We start from the raw sequence: 15,487 nt of genomic DNA, 5'->3' as shown, positions 1-15,487 counted from the left end.
GGCAAACGCTTTTTTCGAACGATCTGCCTCCGCTTATTGTGTAATAAATAATATATATATTTATTTATTATTCATATATTTGTAACATGCAGTTTATGATGGATAATAATTGAACAAACCAGATAAATTCCCATTTGGCATTTTTATTCCACATTTCAAAGTACATTAACTGTCAATGATACAAGATAATATAAATTAAATATAACAGACAATAAATAAGCTTAAATAGGCCTATAAATAACAAAAAACATTTTTACTAAAGAACCTGCATGTTTCCAATTAAATTTTGGTTTAAAAAAAAAAAAAAAACAGCCTTACAAGCAAATTATAACACTTACAATATTTGTTAATAACAAATCGGTCAGCTCTGGGATGAAAAGAATTACCATTAAATATTATATCAAATAATGAGGATATTTGGTACCAAAGAATGTGCAGGATACCAAATAAATCGAGGTATAACATCACATTTAACAAGCCATTTCTAACAATAGCATAAATGGTAATAATTTAGAGTAAAGCTCTGGAGAAGAATAGAACAGTAGTAGAACAGAACATTATAACAAGCCTGACTATGGGTTCTCCGGTTTTCCCCGACCTCCAGAATGAGGCAGCGCAAATTGGCTTATCTTCAGTGATTTCTTGTGCGCCTATATAAAGGACAAACAACCTCGCCATCCCATATCTATCCAAGGAGCTGCCTTCAAGGCAGGGTCACAGGGAATAAAAAAAAAGTAATTTCCACAGTGAACAGTGTGGATTGGGTGAGTGTAGCCTGAAACTTCTGGCTTCTTTAGGGGTCTTGATGTTACTGACTGCAGGATAAAGAAAGGGTTCCAGGTGTCAGTAGTCAGCCTAGGTGTAAGAGGTCGGCTGTGGGTCCCTCTCAGCTGTGCGGCGTCTTTTTCCACCTTCACGATCAGATGCTCCTTTCAAGGTAACGCATAGCGCTAACCTGGACCGCCTCATCAGTGGCATCCTGGGTTGCCGGGTTCTTCCGGATGGCTCCTGTAGAAAATACAGATCTGTCATTCCATGTGAATGTCATAAGGCCACACACATCTACTTAAATATATAACAAATTTATATATTTATATATATATTACTTTGAACAATGGTCTTCAGGAACATGTCTCTAAAACATGCTTTATCCCCTACACCCGTCCAGGTTGTATTAATGGAAAGGTGATTAGAGAAGATACTCTAAAGCATTCGCCACACGGTTGTCTTTAGGTCCCTCCCACATTTGATTGCCAAAAACCGAAGCTGAAAATACAAAAAAGTGTTACAAATTACATATCTCTGAAGCTTCTCATACATAAATATAAAAATGTGACCGGCTGTGATTCAGACTGTAGAATATGCAGTGTACAATCTTAAATTTTACTTTTTAGATTACCCTACAGCATTATAAACAAAATCAGCACACTTACTGGAGCTCTTTATCCTGCCTCAAACTGTTGTCAAGCAACGCCAAATGGGTTGTCTAGGAGGAGTAACAGACCCCCTGGCAGGGATAACTCTCCAAAAGACACATTGGCACTGAAATGTTGCAGCATAGTGTCCATTTTGTTGTCCATGCTACGCACAACATCGCCAAACTCTCCAAGACGTCGCAGCATTAGGGTCTGATCTGCACCTACAGGGGTTCACAGAATAAAAGAATAAAGCAGTCAGTCCTGGTCCCTCAACTACTAAACTATGACATTTACAACTAGGTCTACTACATGTACAGGTGGCCCCAGTGGGAATTAAACCAACAACCACAGGTGTTGTTTGCAAGTTGTACCTGATTGCCCAGTACGAGCAAACGTCGTCAACATTGTCCCAACTTGCTTCACCTGCTCATGAAGTGAGCCGCTGTCATCCGAAGCTACAAAATGAAAGGCATTTGGTAATTTTGGACCTACATCACAGTCAAAAAAGTAAAATTTAAGAAAGAGTGCATGTTCTCACCTGCTCGTGCATTGCTTTCCCTCAGGGCTTGGTTCTCATTCTGGAAATCTACATAAAAAATATTTTATTTTAATTATATATATATATATATATATATATATATATATATATATATATATATATATATATATATATATATATATATATATATAAAACAACAACTACAGGCACAATTTTCCATACTGATAAAGTTTCCAACATCTGCAATTTCCTGTTTGTCCATCTCAACTCCTTTCAATATTCTTCTCCTTATAGCCCAGTAACTAGACATTGTGACTAACAATTTATTTACCTTGAAAGCCGAAACGATTGTCCAACAATAGGTCTCTTGGATGAAGATAACCGATTGTGCTCTGGTCAAGGTATCTGCAAGAAAATGTGAACAAAACCGCATTGTTAACGTTAAATACAGAATATACAGTAGCTATGCTGTGGGGGGAAAAACTGGTCAGCCAAATGTGGAACAGTAAAATGTATTCATTCAGTGTAGTGAATCAAGTAAACTGCATTGTCCTCAAACATAATAAGTACAGCAGTTCAGAGAAATAACTCATAAATGACCTTAAATGCTAGAAGAACAGTAGCAACACAGCACATGTTAGCTAACACTTGCTAAAACTGACCTAGCAGCATGCTTGTTCGGACTAACAAAATAATTTAAATAACCTATATACATCATTCTGTTTTGTTAGAAAACACCAAAAGTTAAACTTAAGTCTTTCTAGATGTAAAGCTTTGGCTAACAACTTACCTACAGTAGCTAGATACATTTTAACATGTAGCACATGCTTGAACTCAGTGTGTAAAAAAGGCGAAACAGCACGTGTTAGCTAACACTGTGTATTGTGCACTATATCAGCGTGCGTGTCTGAACAAACTAATTAAAACAACCTACCGGTATATACATCAAAAATGAACATAATATTGTGTGACACAAAAAGGAAACATGTACTTACTTAAACGCTCGTAGTCGAGGATATTTTCTGATCTCCTCTCTTCAAATACTAAAACCATGTGATGAGCGGCCGCTGATGGTAAATCTGTATGTTTTACCGGTTTGTCTTCCGTCTTTTTTAGGTATACTGCCCCTCTCGGCCGGTGGAGGTACTTCTCTGTTTTTTTTTTATTTTATTTTTATTTAAATTAGTACATGTATAGACAAGTACAATACAAAAAGTACAATGAGAGAAAAATAAAAATAATAAAGCATTGTGGTACAGTTCCGAATATGTAGAACAAAGAATAACAACAAATGTAACACTGTATATAAAATAAATAATAAAAATAAGAATTCTGAGATAGAAAATACTTTATAATATTAAGGCAGTCACATGAAATTGAAAAGCTTTCAGGTTTCTGTTTTTGTAAGCTTTTTGTTTTGCGACCTCATGTTTGAGAGGGTTTCAAATATTGTAAAAATCAGCTTTATAAGAGGTAATATTAGAGGGCTTCTTTTGAGTTATTCTTGTCTTATGAATGTAGAATTTTTCCTAAATAATTAATAATATATTTTTGTTTTTCAGAAAAATATGGGTTTTGAAAACAAAGTAAAATGTCATGAAGTTAGTTCTAATTTTTTGTCATGTCTATTTTAAAGTCAGTCCAAAAAGAAATAGAAAAAAGGGCAATACAAAAATAAGTGTTATCCTAAAATGAACTTTCAAACTTTCTTAACCCTCCTATTATGCTAAAAAAAAAAAAAAGTATTACATCCATTATGGGTCAAATTGACCAACACTGTTTAAACACACTCGACATGCAAATAATCAAGTGAAAATTTAAATGTAATTTCCTAAACCTAACCTTATCATGGAATCAAGAGTCAAGAATCTGTTATAAACCCTAATGGCTTTGGAGCAAAAAAAACTAATATTTGATATAATTCACATATAGGCTATTATGATTTTATAATCGCTTCAAATGTGAGAACTAGTTAAAATGCTGTCAGTTCCACTCTATTTCCCAACAAGCCAAACATAGCCAACGTGGCTGGTCGAATTTGAGAGTAGAAATCCTTGTATTTCACAGCGGCTTGCCGCCAGCCGGCCGCGGTCCATTAGGCGGAGGCAACCGCCAGAGAAAATGAAGCCGGCGGCCCGCCGGCTAGTCGGCCGCGGCATCTCGCAAGAAATGGGAGTGACGTATTCGGCGGCAAACGTTTCATCACCGCCAGCGGGACGCACCTATAGCCGACAGCTTAGGGCCGGCGGCAAAAAGAAGCCGTGCCGATATTTTTTGCTATCTGGGTTGTTGGCCCGCCGCTGATGGACAATCTGTTCACCTTCAACAGGTACATTAAAATACGTTTTAGCAAAGAAATGTGCTGTACTAAACGGTCAAAAGTTTGGAATAATTCACCTTTTGTAATGTTTTTGAAAGTCTGTTCATGTTCACCGACTGCATTGATTTGATACAAAATTTAGTCAACAGTAAACATTTTATATTATGGTATATTTATATGAACTGTTTTCTATTTTGAAAAGCAATTTCTGTTCTGCAAAGCTGAATTTTCAGCAGCACATGATCCTTCAGAAATCATTTTAACATGATTTGCTGCGCAAGAAACATTTCTGATTAATGTTGAAAGTTGTGCTGTTTCATAGTTTTGTGGAAACCGTGATAAACTTCCTTTCAAAAGCAAGAGTAACAATTTTAATGATGCTTTGCCTTTGGCAAGCACCATTAATAAGCCAAGATCAAAAATGACACACATTTATAACATTTATTTACATTTCAAATAAATGCTGTTCATTTCAACTTTGTTCATCAAAGAATCCTAAAAAAGGATCACTGTTTCCTCAAACATTAAGCGGCAAAAAGTATTTTAACATAGATAATAAGAACTCATCATCAATAATTGAGCACCAATAGTAATTGCATAAAAACGGCTTTTTAGAATGTCATGTGACACTGAAGACTGGAGTAATGATGCTGAAAATCAAAAAGTTGTGATTTTTCTAGGCTGATATGGCTAATAACTATACTCTCATTCAGTTGTAATAGTCAAGGAACTTTGCTGCTGTACCATGGGTGCAGCAGGAGCAATGATAATATGCAGCGTCTCTCACAAATGTCTCTGTGGTTGCAAGGGTCGCTCCCTGTACAAGCAGGGGCTCACAGGCGCTGCGCAATATCATGAAATGGATTCGAAATTTTTGGCAAGTAGCATGTAAACACACACACTACATTTCATTAGTATCTGTAGGTTGACAATTCACTTTCTTACCATTCTCTGCTGAAACCCTCTGTCTGACAGTCTTTGTTCCAGCCGGTCTAGATCCTCAGTGGATGCTAGAGGAAATATGCCATCCTCCTCATCATTTTGCACTTCTACTGGGGGTAAAAAGCGCCGGTTCCCCACTAGAGACTGGACCAGTGAAGTAAGGTGGTTTATCTTCATGTCCATTTTCTCTAGTGTTTCTAGAATGACCCTCTCTACAGCTGCAGTACAGAAGAACATTTAATTTGGCATGTATTTTTGATTAATAAAATAATGCATTTTATAGTTTTTTTTTTTTTTTAAGTTGATAAATAACTTACATGTACATTGATTTGGTTCCAGATGCAAGACTGGATTTTCCTGTCTCACGTCAGAAGTACCTGTAAGTAAAAATTAATTTTTCAATGTTTTGTGACAATGTTTTGATTGTCACGTGTGCCTCTGACTTGGTGGATGTTACCAAGAACATGTCTGGGTTACATTTCACTCTAAATAATGTGACATTTTCATGAAATGATAATCATATAATTTATTTATTTTTTGAGTTTCACTTTAACCTTTACCTTAGTTCACCCAAAAATGAAAATCATGTCCTCAATTACTCACCCTCACGACGTCCAAACCCATAAGACCTTCATTAATCTTCAGAACACAAATTAAGATATTTTAGTTCAAATCCGATGGCTCCGTGAGGCCTTCATAGGGAGTAATGTCACTTCCTCTGTCAAGATCCATTAATGTACTAAAAACACATCTAAATCAGTTCATGTGAGTACAGTGGTTCAATATTAATATTATAAAGGGACGAGAATATTTTTGGTGTGCCAAAAAAACAAAATAACGACTTATTAAGTGATGACCGATTTAAAAAAAAACTGCTTCCGGAAGCATCGGATCATTATGAATCAGTGTATCGAATCATGAATCGGATCGCGGGTCAAACCCGCCAAACGGCTGAAATCACGTGACTTTGGCTCTCAGAACTGCAGATTCGACTCACAGATTCACTGTGCTCCGAATCTTCCTGAAGCAGTGTTTTAAATCGGTCATCACTAAATAAGTAGTTATTGTGTTTTTTTTTGCCGCACCAAAAATATTCTCGTCACTTTATAATATTAATATTGAACCACTGTACTCACATGAACTGATTTAGATGTGTTTTTAGTACATTAATGGACCTTGACTGAGGAAGTGACATTACTCCCTATGAAGGCCTCACCGAGCCATCGGATTTGAACTAAAATATCTTAATTTGTGTTCTGAAGATTAATGAAGGTCTTATGGCTGTGGAACTGCATGAGGGTAAGTAATAAATGACAGAATTTCCTTTTTTTTTGGGGGGGGGGGGGGTGAACGTCTCGGTTACGTATGTAACCCTCGTTCCCTGAAGGAGGGAACGGAGACGTACGTCGGAACTGACCGACGAATTGGGATCTGTTCTCAGAGACCAATCTACTTCGAGTGTATTAGAAACGAGCCAATGCAAATTGGCATGCGATCACGCATTCCACGCACCGCCCCGCGTCGCGGGTATAAATACGGAAGTGGAAGTGTCGCATACCGTTTTCAACTGAGGAGCCGAGAAGTGTGGCTCGGGCCTTCAGCTGAAGCACAGCACCTGGCGACGGGACGTACGTCTCCGTTCCCTCCTTCAGGGAACGAGGGTTACATACGTAACCGAGACGTTCCCTTTCAGTCGGTCACGTTCGACGTACGTCGGAACTGACCGACGAATTGGGATCCCTACCAAAACGCCAGGGATGCTGGCCCTTCCAGCGCCCTGCCTGAGCTCGCTGGACCACTCCTAAGTTGGAGTGGGAGTCAGGGCTCCCGGCAGGGAAGGACAGTCACTGCTGTTCCTGCAAGACCCACTCAGCGTGACTATTGGATAACGCTGGGAAAGCGTGCCCGTCTCGGGAGATGGTACGCTGCGGAGCCACATCCTTCAATGGAAGGAGAGGTGGAAATACGCATCAGGACTAACCTAACCTAGGGTAGTGCAACTATGGAAAATCTCTGGGGTGGACCCAACCTGATCCCAGGGGGGGAAGAACACAACCCAGAGATGACAGAGCGGGCTCTGTCGAGGGAAAGACACGGGGCTAACCGAGCAGGGTAGCAGATACCGTGGAGAATACACATATGGGGTTGCCGTGAGGGGACCGCAACATATGGAACCCAGCCTACACACACGTTCCACAAGCATACGGGTGCAGGCCTGGCGCCAGACGGCCGCAACGTCTGGCACCGCCGGGCTGACGGAGGAGCTCGACAGGGTTAGCCGTTTCCGGGGAACACAACTGGAGAAGATAGACGCACGTATCCGGCCCAGAGGGCGGGAGTGGCGTTGCAAGCCGACACTAGAACGGGCACTTAGCGCTACTGGCCACTGGGGGCGAGGATGCGGGAAGATACCGGCTCTACACGGAGGCTATAGAATCTAGCGAACGTGTTAGGTGTCGCCCAGCCCGCAGCTCTACAAATGTCTGTCAGCGAGGCACCTTGAGCCAGCGCCCAGGATGAAGCAACACTCCTTGTTGAGTGTGCTCGCACCCCGAACGGGCAAGGTACGTCTTGGGACTGGTAAGCCAAGACAATGGCATCCACTATCCAGTGGGCCAACCTCTGCTTGGAGACAGCCTTTCCCTTCTGCTGACCTCCGTAACAGACGAAGAGCTGCTGTGAGGATCTGAAGCTTTGAGTCCGGTCGACGTAAGCGCGAAGAGCGCGGACGGGACATAACAAAGCTAGGGCTGGGTCTGCCTCCTCCGAAGGCAGCGCTTGCAGGTTCACTACCTGGTCCCGGAAGGGAGTGGTAGGAACCTTGGGCACATATCCAGGCCGGGGTCTCAGGACAACGTGAGAGTTGGCCGGCCCGAATTCTAGGCACGATTCGTCGACCGAAAGCGCATGCAGGTCCCCCACCCTCTTGATTGAAGCCAATGCGGTCAGGAGGACTGTCTTCATGGACAGGATTTTTAGCTCGAGTGACTGCAAAGGTTCAAATGGAGGACCCTGGAGTGCTCTAAGCACCAGGGCTAAGTCCCAAGAGGGTAACGAGGTAGAACGAGGAGGATTTAGTCTCCTCGCACCTCTGAGGAACCTGACGATTAAGTCGTGCTTACCCACGGATTTACCGTCTACTGCATCGTGATACGCCGCTATTGCAGCGACGTACACTTTCAGGGTGGAGGGTGACAGCCGCCGCTCCAACCCATCCTGCAGGAAGGAAAGCACAACATTAATCGAACACTTCCGGGGGTCTTCCTGGCGGGAAGAGCACCAAACGACGAACAGGTTCCACTTCAGAGCATAGAGGCGCCTCGTAGAGGGGGCTCTAGCTGAAGCGATGGTATCTACCACTGCTTGTGGTAGGCCATCTAGAACCTCCGCGTCCCGTCCAGGGACCAGACATGGAGTTTCCAGAGGTCTGGACGCGGGTGCCATAGAGTGCCCCGTCCCTGAGAAAGAAGGTCCTTGCTCAGGGGAATCGGCCAGGGAGGGGCTGTCGCGAGGAGAGTAAGTTCGGGGAACCAGGTCCGGTTGGGCCAATAGGGCGCAACTAACAAGACCTGCTCCTCGTCCTCCCTGACCTTGCACAGTGTCTGTGCAAGAAGGCTCACTGGGGGAAACGCATATTTGCGTAGGTCCCGGGGCCAGCTGTGCGCCAGTGCATCTATGCCTAAGGTACCTCCGGTCAGGGAGTAGTACCACTGGCAATGGGTCGAGTCCGGGGAAGCGAACAGGTCTACCTGTGCAACCCCGAAGTGGTCCCATATCAGCTGGACGCTCCGGGGGTGGAGTCGCCATTCGCCCGGAGGTGTCGACTGACGAGAGAGCTCGTCGGCTGTCTGGTTCAGCGCACCTGGGATGTGAACAGCACGAAGTGACCTCACAAACTTCTGACTCCACAGGAGGAGATGGCGGGCGAGCCGGAGCATGCAACGGGAGCGTAGACCACCCTGTCGGTTGATGTACGCAACGGCCGCAGTGCTGTCCGAACGGACCAGTACGTGTCTGCCCTGGAGCGGTTTCTTGAACCGGGCCAGGGCAAGCCGTACCGCCAGAAGCTCTAGGCAATTGATATGCCAACGTAGTTGGGGTCCCGTCCACAGACCCGAAACCACGTGCCCGTTGTACGTGGCCCCCCAGCCCGTGGATGAGGCATCTGTGAAGACCACAGCATGCCTGGACACCTGTTCTAAGGACACACCGGCCCGGAGAAACGAGGGGTCTGACCACGGGTTGAAGGTTTGGCGACAGTAAGGAGTCACTGGGACCCGGTACTGACCGCTGTGCCACGCCCATCTCGGGACTCGGTCGTGTAACCAGCGTTGAAGCGGCCTCATATGAAGCAATCCGAGCGGCGTTACCGCGGATGCCATATGCCCCAGGAGCCTCTGAAAAAGTTTCAGTGGGGCCGCTGTCCTGCCATTGAACGTATTCAAGCAGTTCAACACTGACCGAACGCGCTCTGGAGTGAGGCGCGCTGTTCGGCTGACCGAATCCAGCTCCATACCGAGATAAGAGATCCTCTGCGTGGGGCAGAGTTTGCTCTTCTCTCGGTTGACCCGAAGTCCCAACAGGCTGAGGTGACTGAGCACCATGTCCCTGTGTTCGCACAACTGCTCCCGAGACTGGGCGAGAATAAGCCAGTCGTCGAGATAGTTGAGTAAGCGAACGCCGCGTTCTCTGAGCGGAACAATGGCTGCCTCTACGACTTTCGTGAAGACGCGAGGCGACAGGGACAGCCCGAAGGGCAAGACTTTGTACTGATATGCCCTCCCCTCGAACGCAAAACGCAGGAACGGTCTGTGTCGAGGAAGGATAGAGACATGAAAGTACGCGTCCTTCAGGTCGATCGCTGCGAACCAATCTTGGGGACGGATGCATTGGAAAATGCGTTTCTGCGTTAACATCTTGAACGGGAGCTTGTGCAGGGCCCGATTCAAAATGCGCAGGTCCAAGATTGGCCTTAACCCACCCCCTTTCTTGGGTACAATGAAGTAGGGGCTGTAAAACCCCGACCTCATATCGGCTGGAGGAACCGGCTCGATCGCGTCCTTCGCCAGCAGGACATCGATCTCTGACCGCAAGACATGGGCATCCTTGCTCCGCACTGAGGTGAAGAGGATGCCCCTGTACTTGGGAGGCCGGCGCGCAAACTGAATTGCATAGCCGAGTCTGATGGTACGGATGAGCCAGCGAGACGGTCTGGGGAGGCCAAGCCAGGCCTCCAGAGACCGTACAAGGGGGACCATCGGCACCACAGACGTACCAGGGGTGAGGCAGCGGGGTGGAGCACTCAGACCCGACTCGGGAGGCCCGGAGGCGGCCCGGAGTGTTGTCTGAGTACTCCAGGTGGGGCAGAGTGTGGGTGAGGAGGCCCGGGGGCGTCCTCGGTGCCCACTCTGCTGCCCCCTGGCGAGGGGTGAGAGGGAAGGAAAGGAGTGGCAAGGCCCGGGGGCGTCGCACACTGCCAACCTGTCCCTCTCGGAGTTCAGGGAGGGAGGAAACTGCTCTTTTATTGAGAATGTGGGTACCGCTGGACCCCGGAGGGCCAGCGGCAGATGTTGAAAACCAGTCGAGTTGACATTCTCCCCCCGGTCCTCCTCCGGGGGGAGGAGAGGTGCGGACACCATCTCCCCTGGAGCAGCTCCTCTTCTCCCTGGACTCCCCACGTCAGGGCCGCTTGCCCTTGCGCTTGCCTGCCGACTTAGCAGGCCCTGACGTGGGTTGGGCGGCCCCCTTACGACTGGCACCCTGCTTCGCCAGTTGTGATGGCTGCTGCTTTGGCTTGGCAGGGGCGGAGGCAGTCGCAGGAGGACGCCCTCGGCGACGAGCAGGCGGAGGTGCTGCGGCCCGACAACTGGGTGGAGGCAGCAGCGGGTCGTCGGGGCAGGATGTTCTTAATGGCCTCCGTCTGCTTCTGGGCCACCGAGAACTGCTGGGCGAAGTTCTCGATGGCGTCGCCGAAGAGGCCGGCCTGGCAGACAGGGGCGTTGAGGAACCGCACTTTGTCGGTCTCACGCATATCCGCCAGGTTCAGCCAAAGGTGGCGTTCCTGGACCACCAGAGTGGACATCGCCCGACCCAGGGTGCGTGCGGTGACTTTCGTCGCCCGAAGGGCGAGGTCCGTCGCGGTACGCAGTTCCTGCATAACCCCTGGGTCGGAACTACCCTCGTGCAGATCCTTGAGCGCTTTGGCCTGGTAGACCTGCAGGAGCGCCATGGCATGCAAAGATGACGCAGCTTCTCCACAGGCTGTGTAGGCTCTGTCCGACAGGTTGGACGAGAATCTACACGCCCGGGAGGGGAGACGCGGGTGCCCACGCCAGTCCGCAGCGGTCTTAGGACACAGTTGCATCGCAACCGACCGCTCGACTGGAGGGACCCCCACATAACCCTTAGCTGCGCCACCATCGAGGGTAGTGAGGACGGAGGAGTCAGTCGATCGTGAACGAGCGTTGTAAGGCGCTGTCCACGACTTCGTGAGCTCCTGATGCACCTCCGGAAAGAAAGGAACTGGGGCGGGGCGCTGAGAACCAGCACGATCCGCCCCGAGAAACCAATCGTCCAGCCGCGAGGGTTCGGGACACGGTGGAGGGTTCCACTCGAGCCCGACACTCGCGGCGGCCCGGGAAAGCATAGCCGTGAGCTCTGGGTCAGATACGGGCAACGCTACCACACCCGAAGGGGGTAACGCAGCCGCATCTTCATCCCCGGAGTCCATTAGCTCGTCCCCCGATGCAGCTATCGATAAAATATCCTCAGATGGAGCCCCGAAAGAAACGGCTGGCCCCCCATGGGAAGGACCAGCACGCTCTACCGGAAGCTCTACCGGCGCAGCTGAGGGGGGAGGGGCCCGAGGAGTCTGGTGACCCGGCGGGGGTGCCCTCACAGTAACCCTCAGATCTCCCCCAAAGGCATCAGCCAAAGTAGCAGCCCTCTGCTTTGCAGCGGGAGGACCACTAGATCGGGGGATGACCGATGGGACTCCACCCCTTCTGAGGTATTGGAGACGAGACCGTAACACTGCGATGGTCATGTTCGCGCAGTGCGAACATGAGTCATCCACGAAAGCCGCCTCTGCGTGCTGAACGCCCAAACACGAGAGACAGCGATCGTGCCCGTCAACTGGAGATAAATACCGACGGCATCCAGAAACACACGGTTTGAATGACATCTTGAAAAAGACGCAGGGTCAAACCGTGTTTGCTCTTTTAGTGATAGGAGAGAAGAGAAAACCGCTCCGAAACGTGCCGAGGCACACAGGGGATAGCCGCGGCTTACAGTGGTTTAAAAGGTGCAAGCCCACTGTAAGCACTCAGAGGAAACGCCCAGCGAACTGACAATCTCTCTCTGGAACACGACCACCGCTGTAAAGCACCGTCACACCGACACCGGAACAGGTAAGCAGATCTTCTCAGTAGTTTCACCAACTCGTTGTAAACACACTCTTCGTAGGAACATTAAAGCTCGGCTCCGAAGTTGAAAGCGGTATGCGACACTTCCACTTCCGTATTTATACCCGCGACGCGGGGCGGTGCGTGGAATGCGTGATCGCATGCCAATTTGCATTGGCTCGTTTCTAATACACTCGAAGTAGATTGGTCTCTGAGAACAGATCCCAATTCGTCGGTCAGTTCCGACGTACGTCGAACGTGACCGACTGAAAGGGAACTAACCCTTTAAGTGTCATCTAAAATGTTCTTATAAAGTAATCAGGCTCCTGATAAAGATACACATTTTATGAGAATTTCAGATGGTACTTGGAGGCTTTTGCATTTGAAGTCTACACAGACACATACATAACACTCACACAAAATTTTGAAGTTTGGGACTAGTAAGGAGGATATGAAGTTTATGTTTAAAAAAGGCTATGTTTATCTGATCAAATACAGTAAAAAACAATTGTAATAAAATTATTTTTAAATATTTAAGAATGGTCTGGATTCCAGTGGTGATAATCCTTTGATAAGAAATGTTAGAAACATCAGAATGATTTCTGAAGGATCATGTGACACTGAAGACCGTAATGACGCTTAAAATTCAGCTTTTTAATCACATGAATAAGTTACATTTTAAAATATGTTCAAAAAGAAAAGTTATTTTAATTTGTAATAAAATTTAGTCGTTTTACTGCATTTAAATAAATGGAATCTTGGTCATATTTATACTCAACAATATAAACTAAATATCTTGCTGTATCAAGTTTTTTTTTTTTTTTTGCTGTCTACATGCATTTCTGTACTTCATATTCAATGTTATTCAAATAAGAGTATTGAATAGCAAATCTCTCGCGGGTTTCAGGGCATGCGATTGGCTGTTCGCTGATGTTGTCACAACTTCATGGGCGCGTGCTCCAAGAACTCCAGTTCAAATCCCAAGTCGAAGGACGGAGGGAATATGATCGGCGTCATGGTACCAGAAAAGTATGCTTGTCCTGGGTTGGTTTTGTGAACTTGACTAAATCCCGTGATCTTGAGTTTGTTGCATCCCCGTACATCTGTGATTCACCAAAGGGCGTCTGAATTGGAAGCTGGAAACGGCCTGTGCTTCGTCTGTCCCAGGGTGTCATCGTCACTCACGAAGCCGAAGGTAACGTTCATCAAGTTTAACGCTATACTGTGACTCCGCTGATGCATGTTAACAAATAGTAGGTCTTGCATCATGACCATCATATGTTTAGTGCTTGTGTAATACGTAATATGATTGTTTAATCCGTGCACGTCTGTTATCCGGGCCTCTCTTCTCCATACCCTCGTGCACAGTTCCCTACATTTGGGCCACAGTTGATTAGAAGGAGTGAATGAAAATGAGTGCGATTTCGGACAGCCGTTCAGTGTGCATCTCATTTATTGCGGTGAAAAATGAGTACACTCGATAACGCCCACTGTGGTTTGTGACACCAAATACTTAGTGCTCAGTTTGATGGCATAAAATGGCGTGTTTTTTTTGCATTCGGCACAAGCGTTAAGTAGAGCAGCACTTCGATTTTTTTACGTGTTACTTTTCTCTAAGCTGATGGATCTAGCTCAGCAGCTCCAGCCACAATTAAACACTTGAAGTAGCTGTGTTAAGGCAAGTTGGAGCTGAACTCTGCAGGACGGCAGCCTTCAAGGACCGAGGTTTGGACACGCATGGTCTAACCAATCAGTATCGAGCAAAACAACGCTTTAGATTTTCCCGCCCCCCGCGGATGTTGTCAGTCACGGCTGTTGTGAGGAAAGGAAAAAACGCGCCTATAAACTTGAAGGCATTTTGCTTTAATTACGACGTTTGTGTTTGTGATTATTTATTGTCTATGTACATATAATACTTATTTCGAATATAATTAAACTTCAAGAAATCAAAAGGCTGATTAATACTGTAACGTATACATATACTTACCAACAACTCACCGAACTGAAGACGAACTACAAACAAACTTAAAACAAATAATGAACTAGTAAAACAGTAGTAAAAAACATGTAGCGATTGAACAAGAACTTAATATATACAGTTGAAGCTATTTACAGATTATTAATGTGGGGCATTTTATCAAAAAAAGTTGAGTACAGTAGGCTGAGGAAATCGCAACGGTCATCTGATACAAATTGTAACGGCATCTTCTATATATAGTAAACGGTCACGTGACATTCATTCATTAATTCTGTTAAAGTAATATTTTTTTTGCTTTTTTTACCTATTTTTTTTCTGAGCTAGGTGCTGGGAACCAATTGTGCTCATGATTAGAGCATTTATTAATTGTGCTACATTTTAATGTATTGCTTAGTGCAGGGGTCTCTTTTTTGTGATTGATTTAAAGACACGTGATTTGAAGGCTGTCTCTAGGCTAGGGCTATTTGTTTGTTATACTTGAAATATTTAACTGTAAATATAACATGGTGTGTGTTTTATATATATATATATATATATATATATATTGACTTTATTCTTTTTACAAGCATAATTTTATTAAACATTTGTATTTTTCCCACCAAAATTTTATACACTACCGGTCAAAAGTTTGGAGACATTACTATTTTTTTTTTTTTTTTTGTTTTTGAACAAAGTCTCTTAAGCTCTATAAGGCTGTATTTATTTAACAATAAATACAGAAAAAAATCTAATGCTGATTTGATCAGATATTATAAATGTTGAAAACAGTTGTTGCTTAATATTTGTTTGGAACCTGCGATACTTTTTTTTTTCAGTGTTCATTGATGAATAAAAGGTTACAAACAGTTGCTTTGAGTGCTGTTGAGCAGATTCGTAAACGCCTCCGATTGGCACGTTGTGTTTACGCACTCATCGGTTATGTCTGTA

General features: G+C 45.5%; 1 long non-coding RNA gene across 1 annotated transcript; it reads right to left on the bottom strand.

Annotated features, from left to right (window-relative positions):
- Positions 1-125: 125 nt before the first annotated feature.
- Positions 126-3,405, bottom strand: LOC307135352. Its single transcript, XR_013817666.1, has 7 exons — positions 2,913-3,405; positions 2,249-2,322; positions 1,957-2,004; positions 1,790-1,873; positions 1,434-1,639; positions 1,107-1,266; positions 126-1,008 (listed from the first exon to the last, which is right to left on the bottom strand). It is a non-coding gene; the product is annotated as an uncharacterized lncRNA (long non-coding RNA).
- Positions 3,406-15,487: the final 12,082 nt, after the last annotated feature.

This window comes from Gobio gobio (genome assembly GCF_949357685.1).
Source record: "Gobio gobio genome assembly, chromosome: 1".
NCBI classification, from domain to species: Eukaryota; Metazoa; Chordata; class Actinopteri; order Cypriniformes; family Gobionidae; genus Gobio; species Gobio gobio.
The sequence above is the reverse complement of the archived record's forward strand: the minus strand, read 5'-3'. Positions and strand labels throughout refer to the sequence as shown.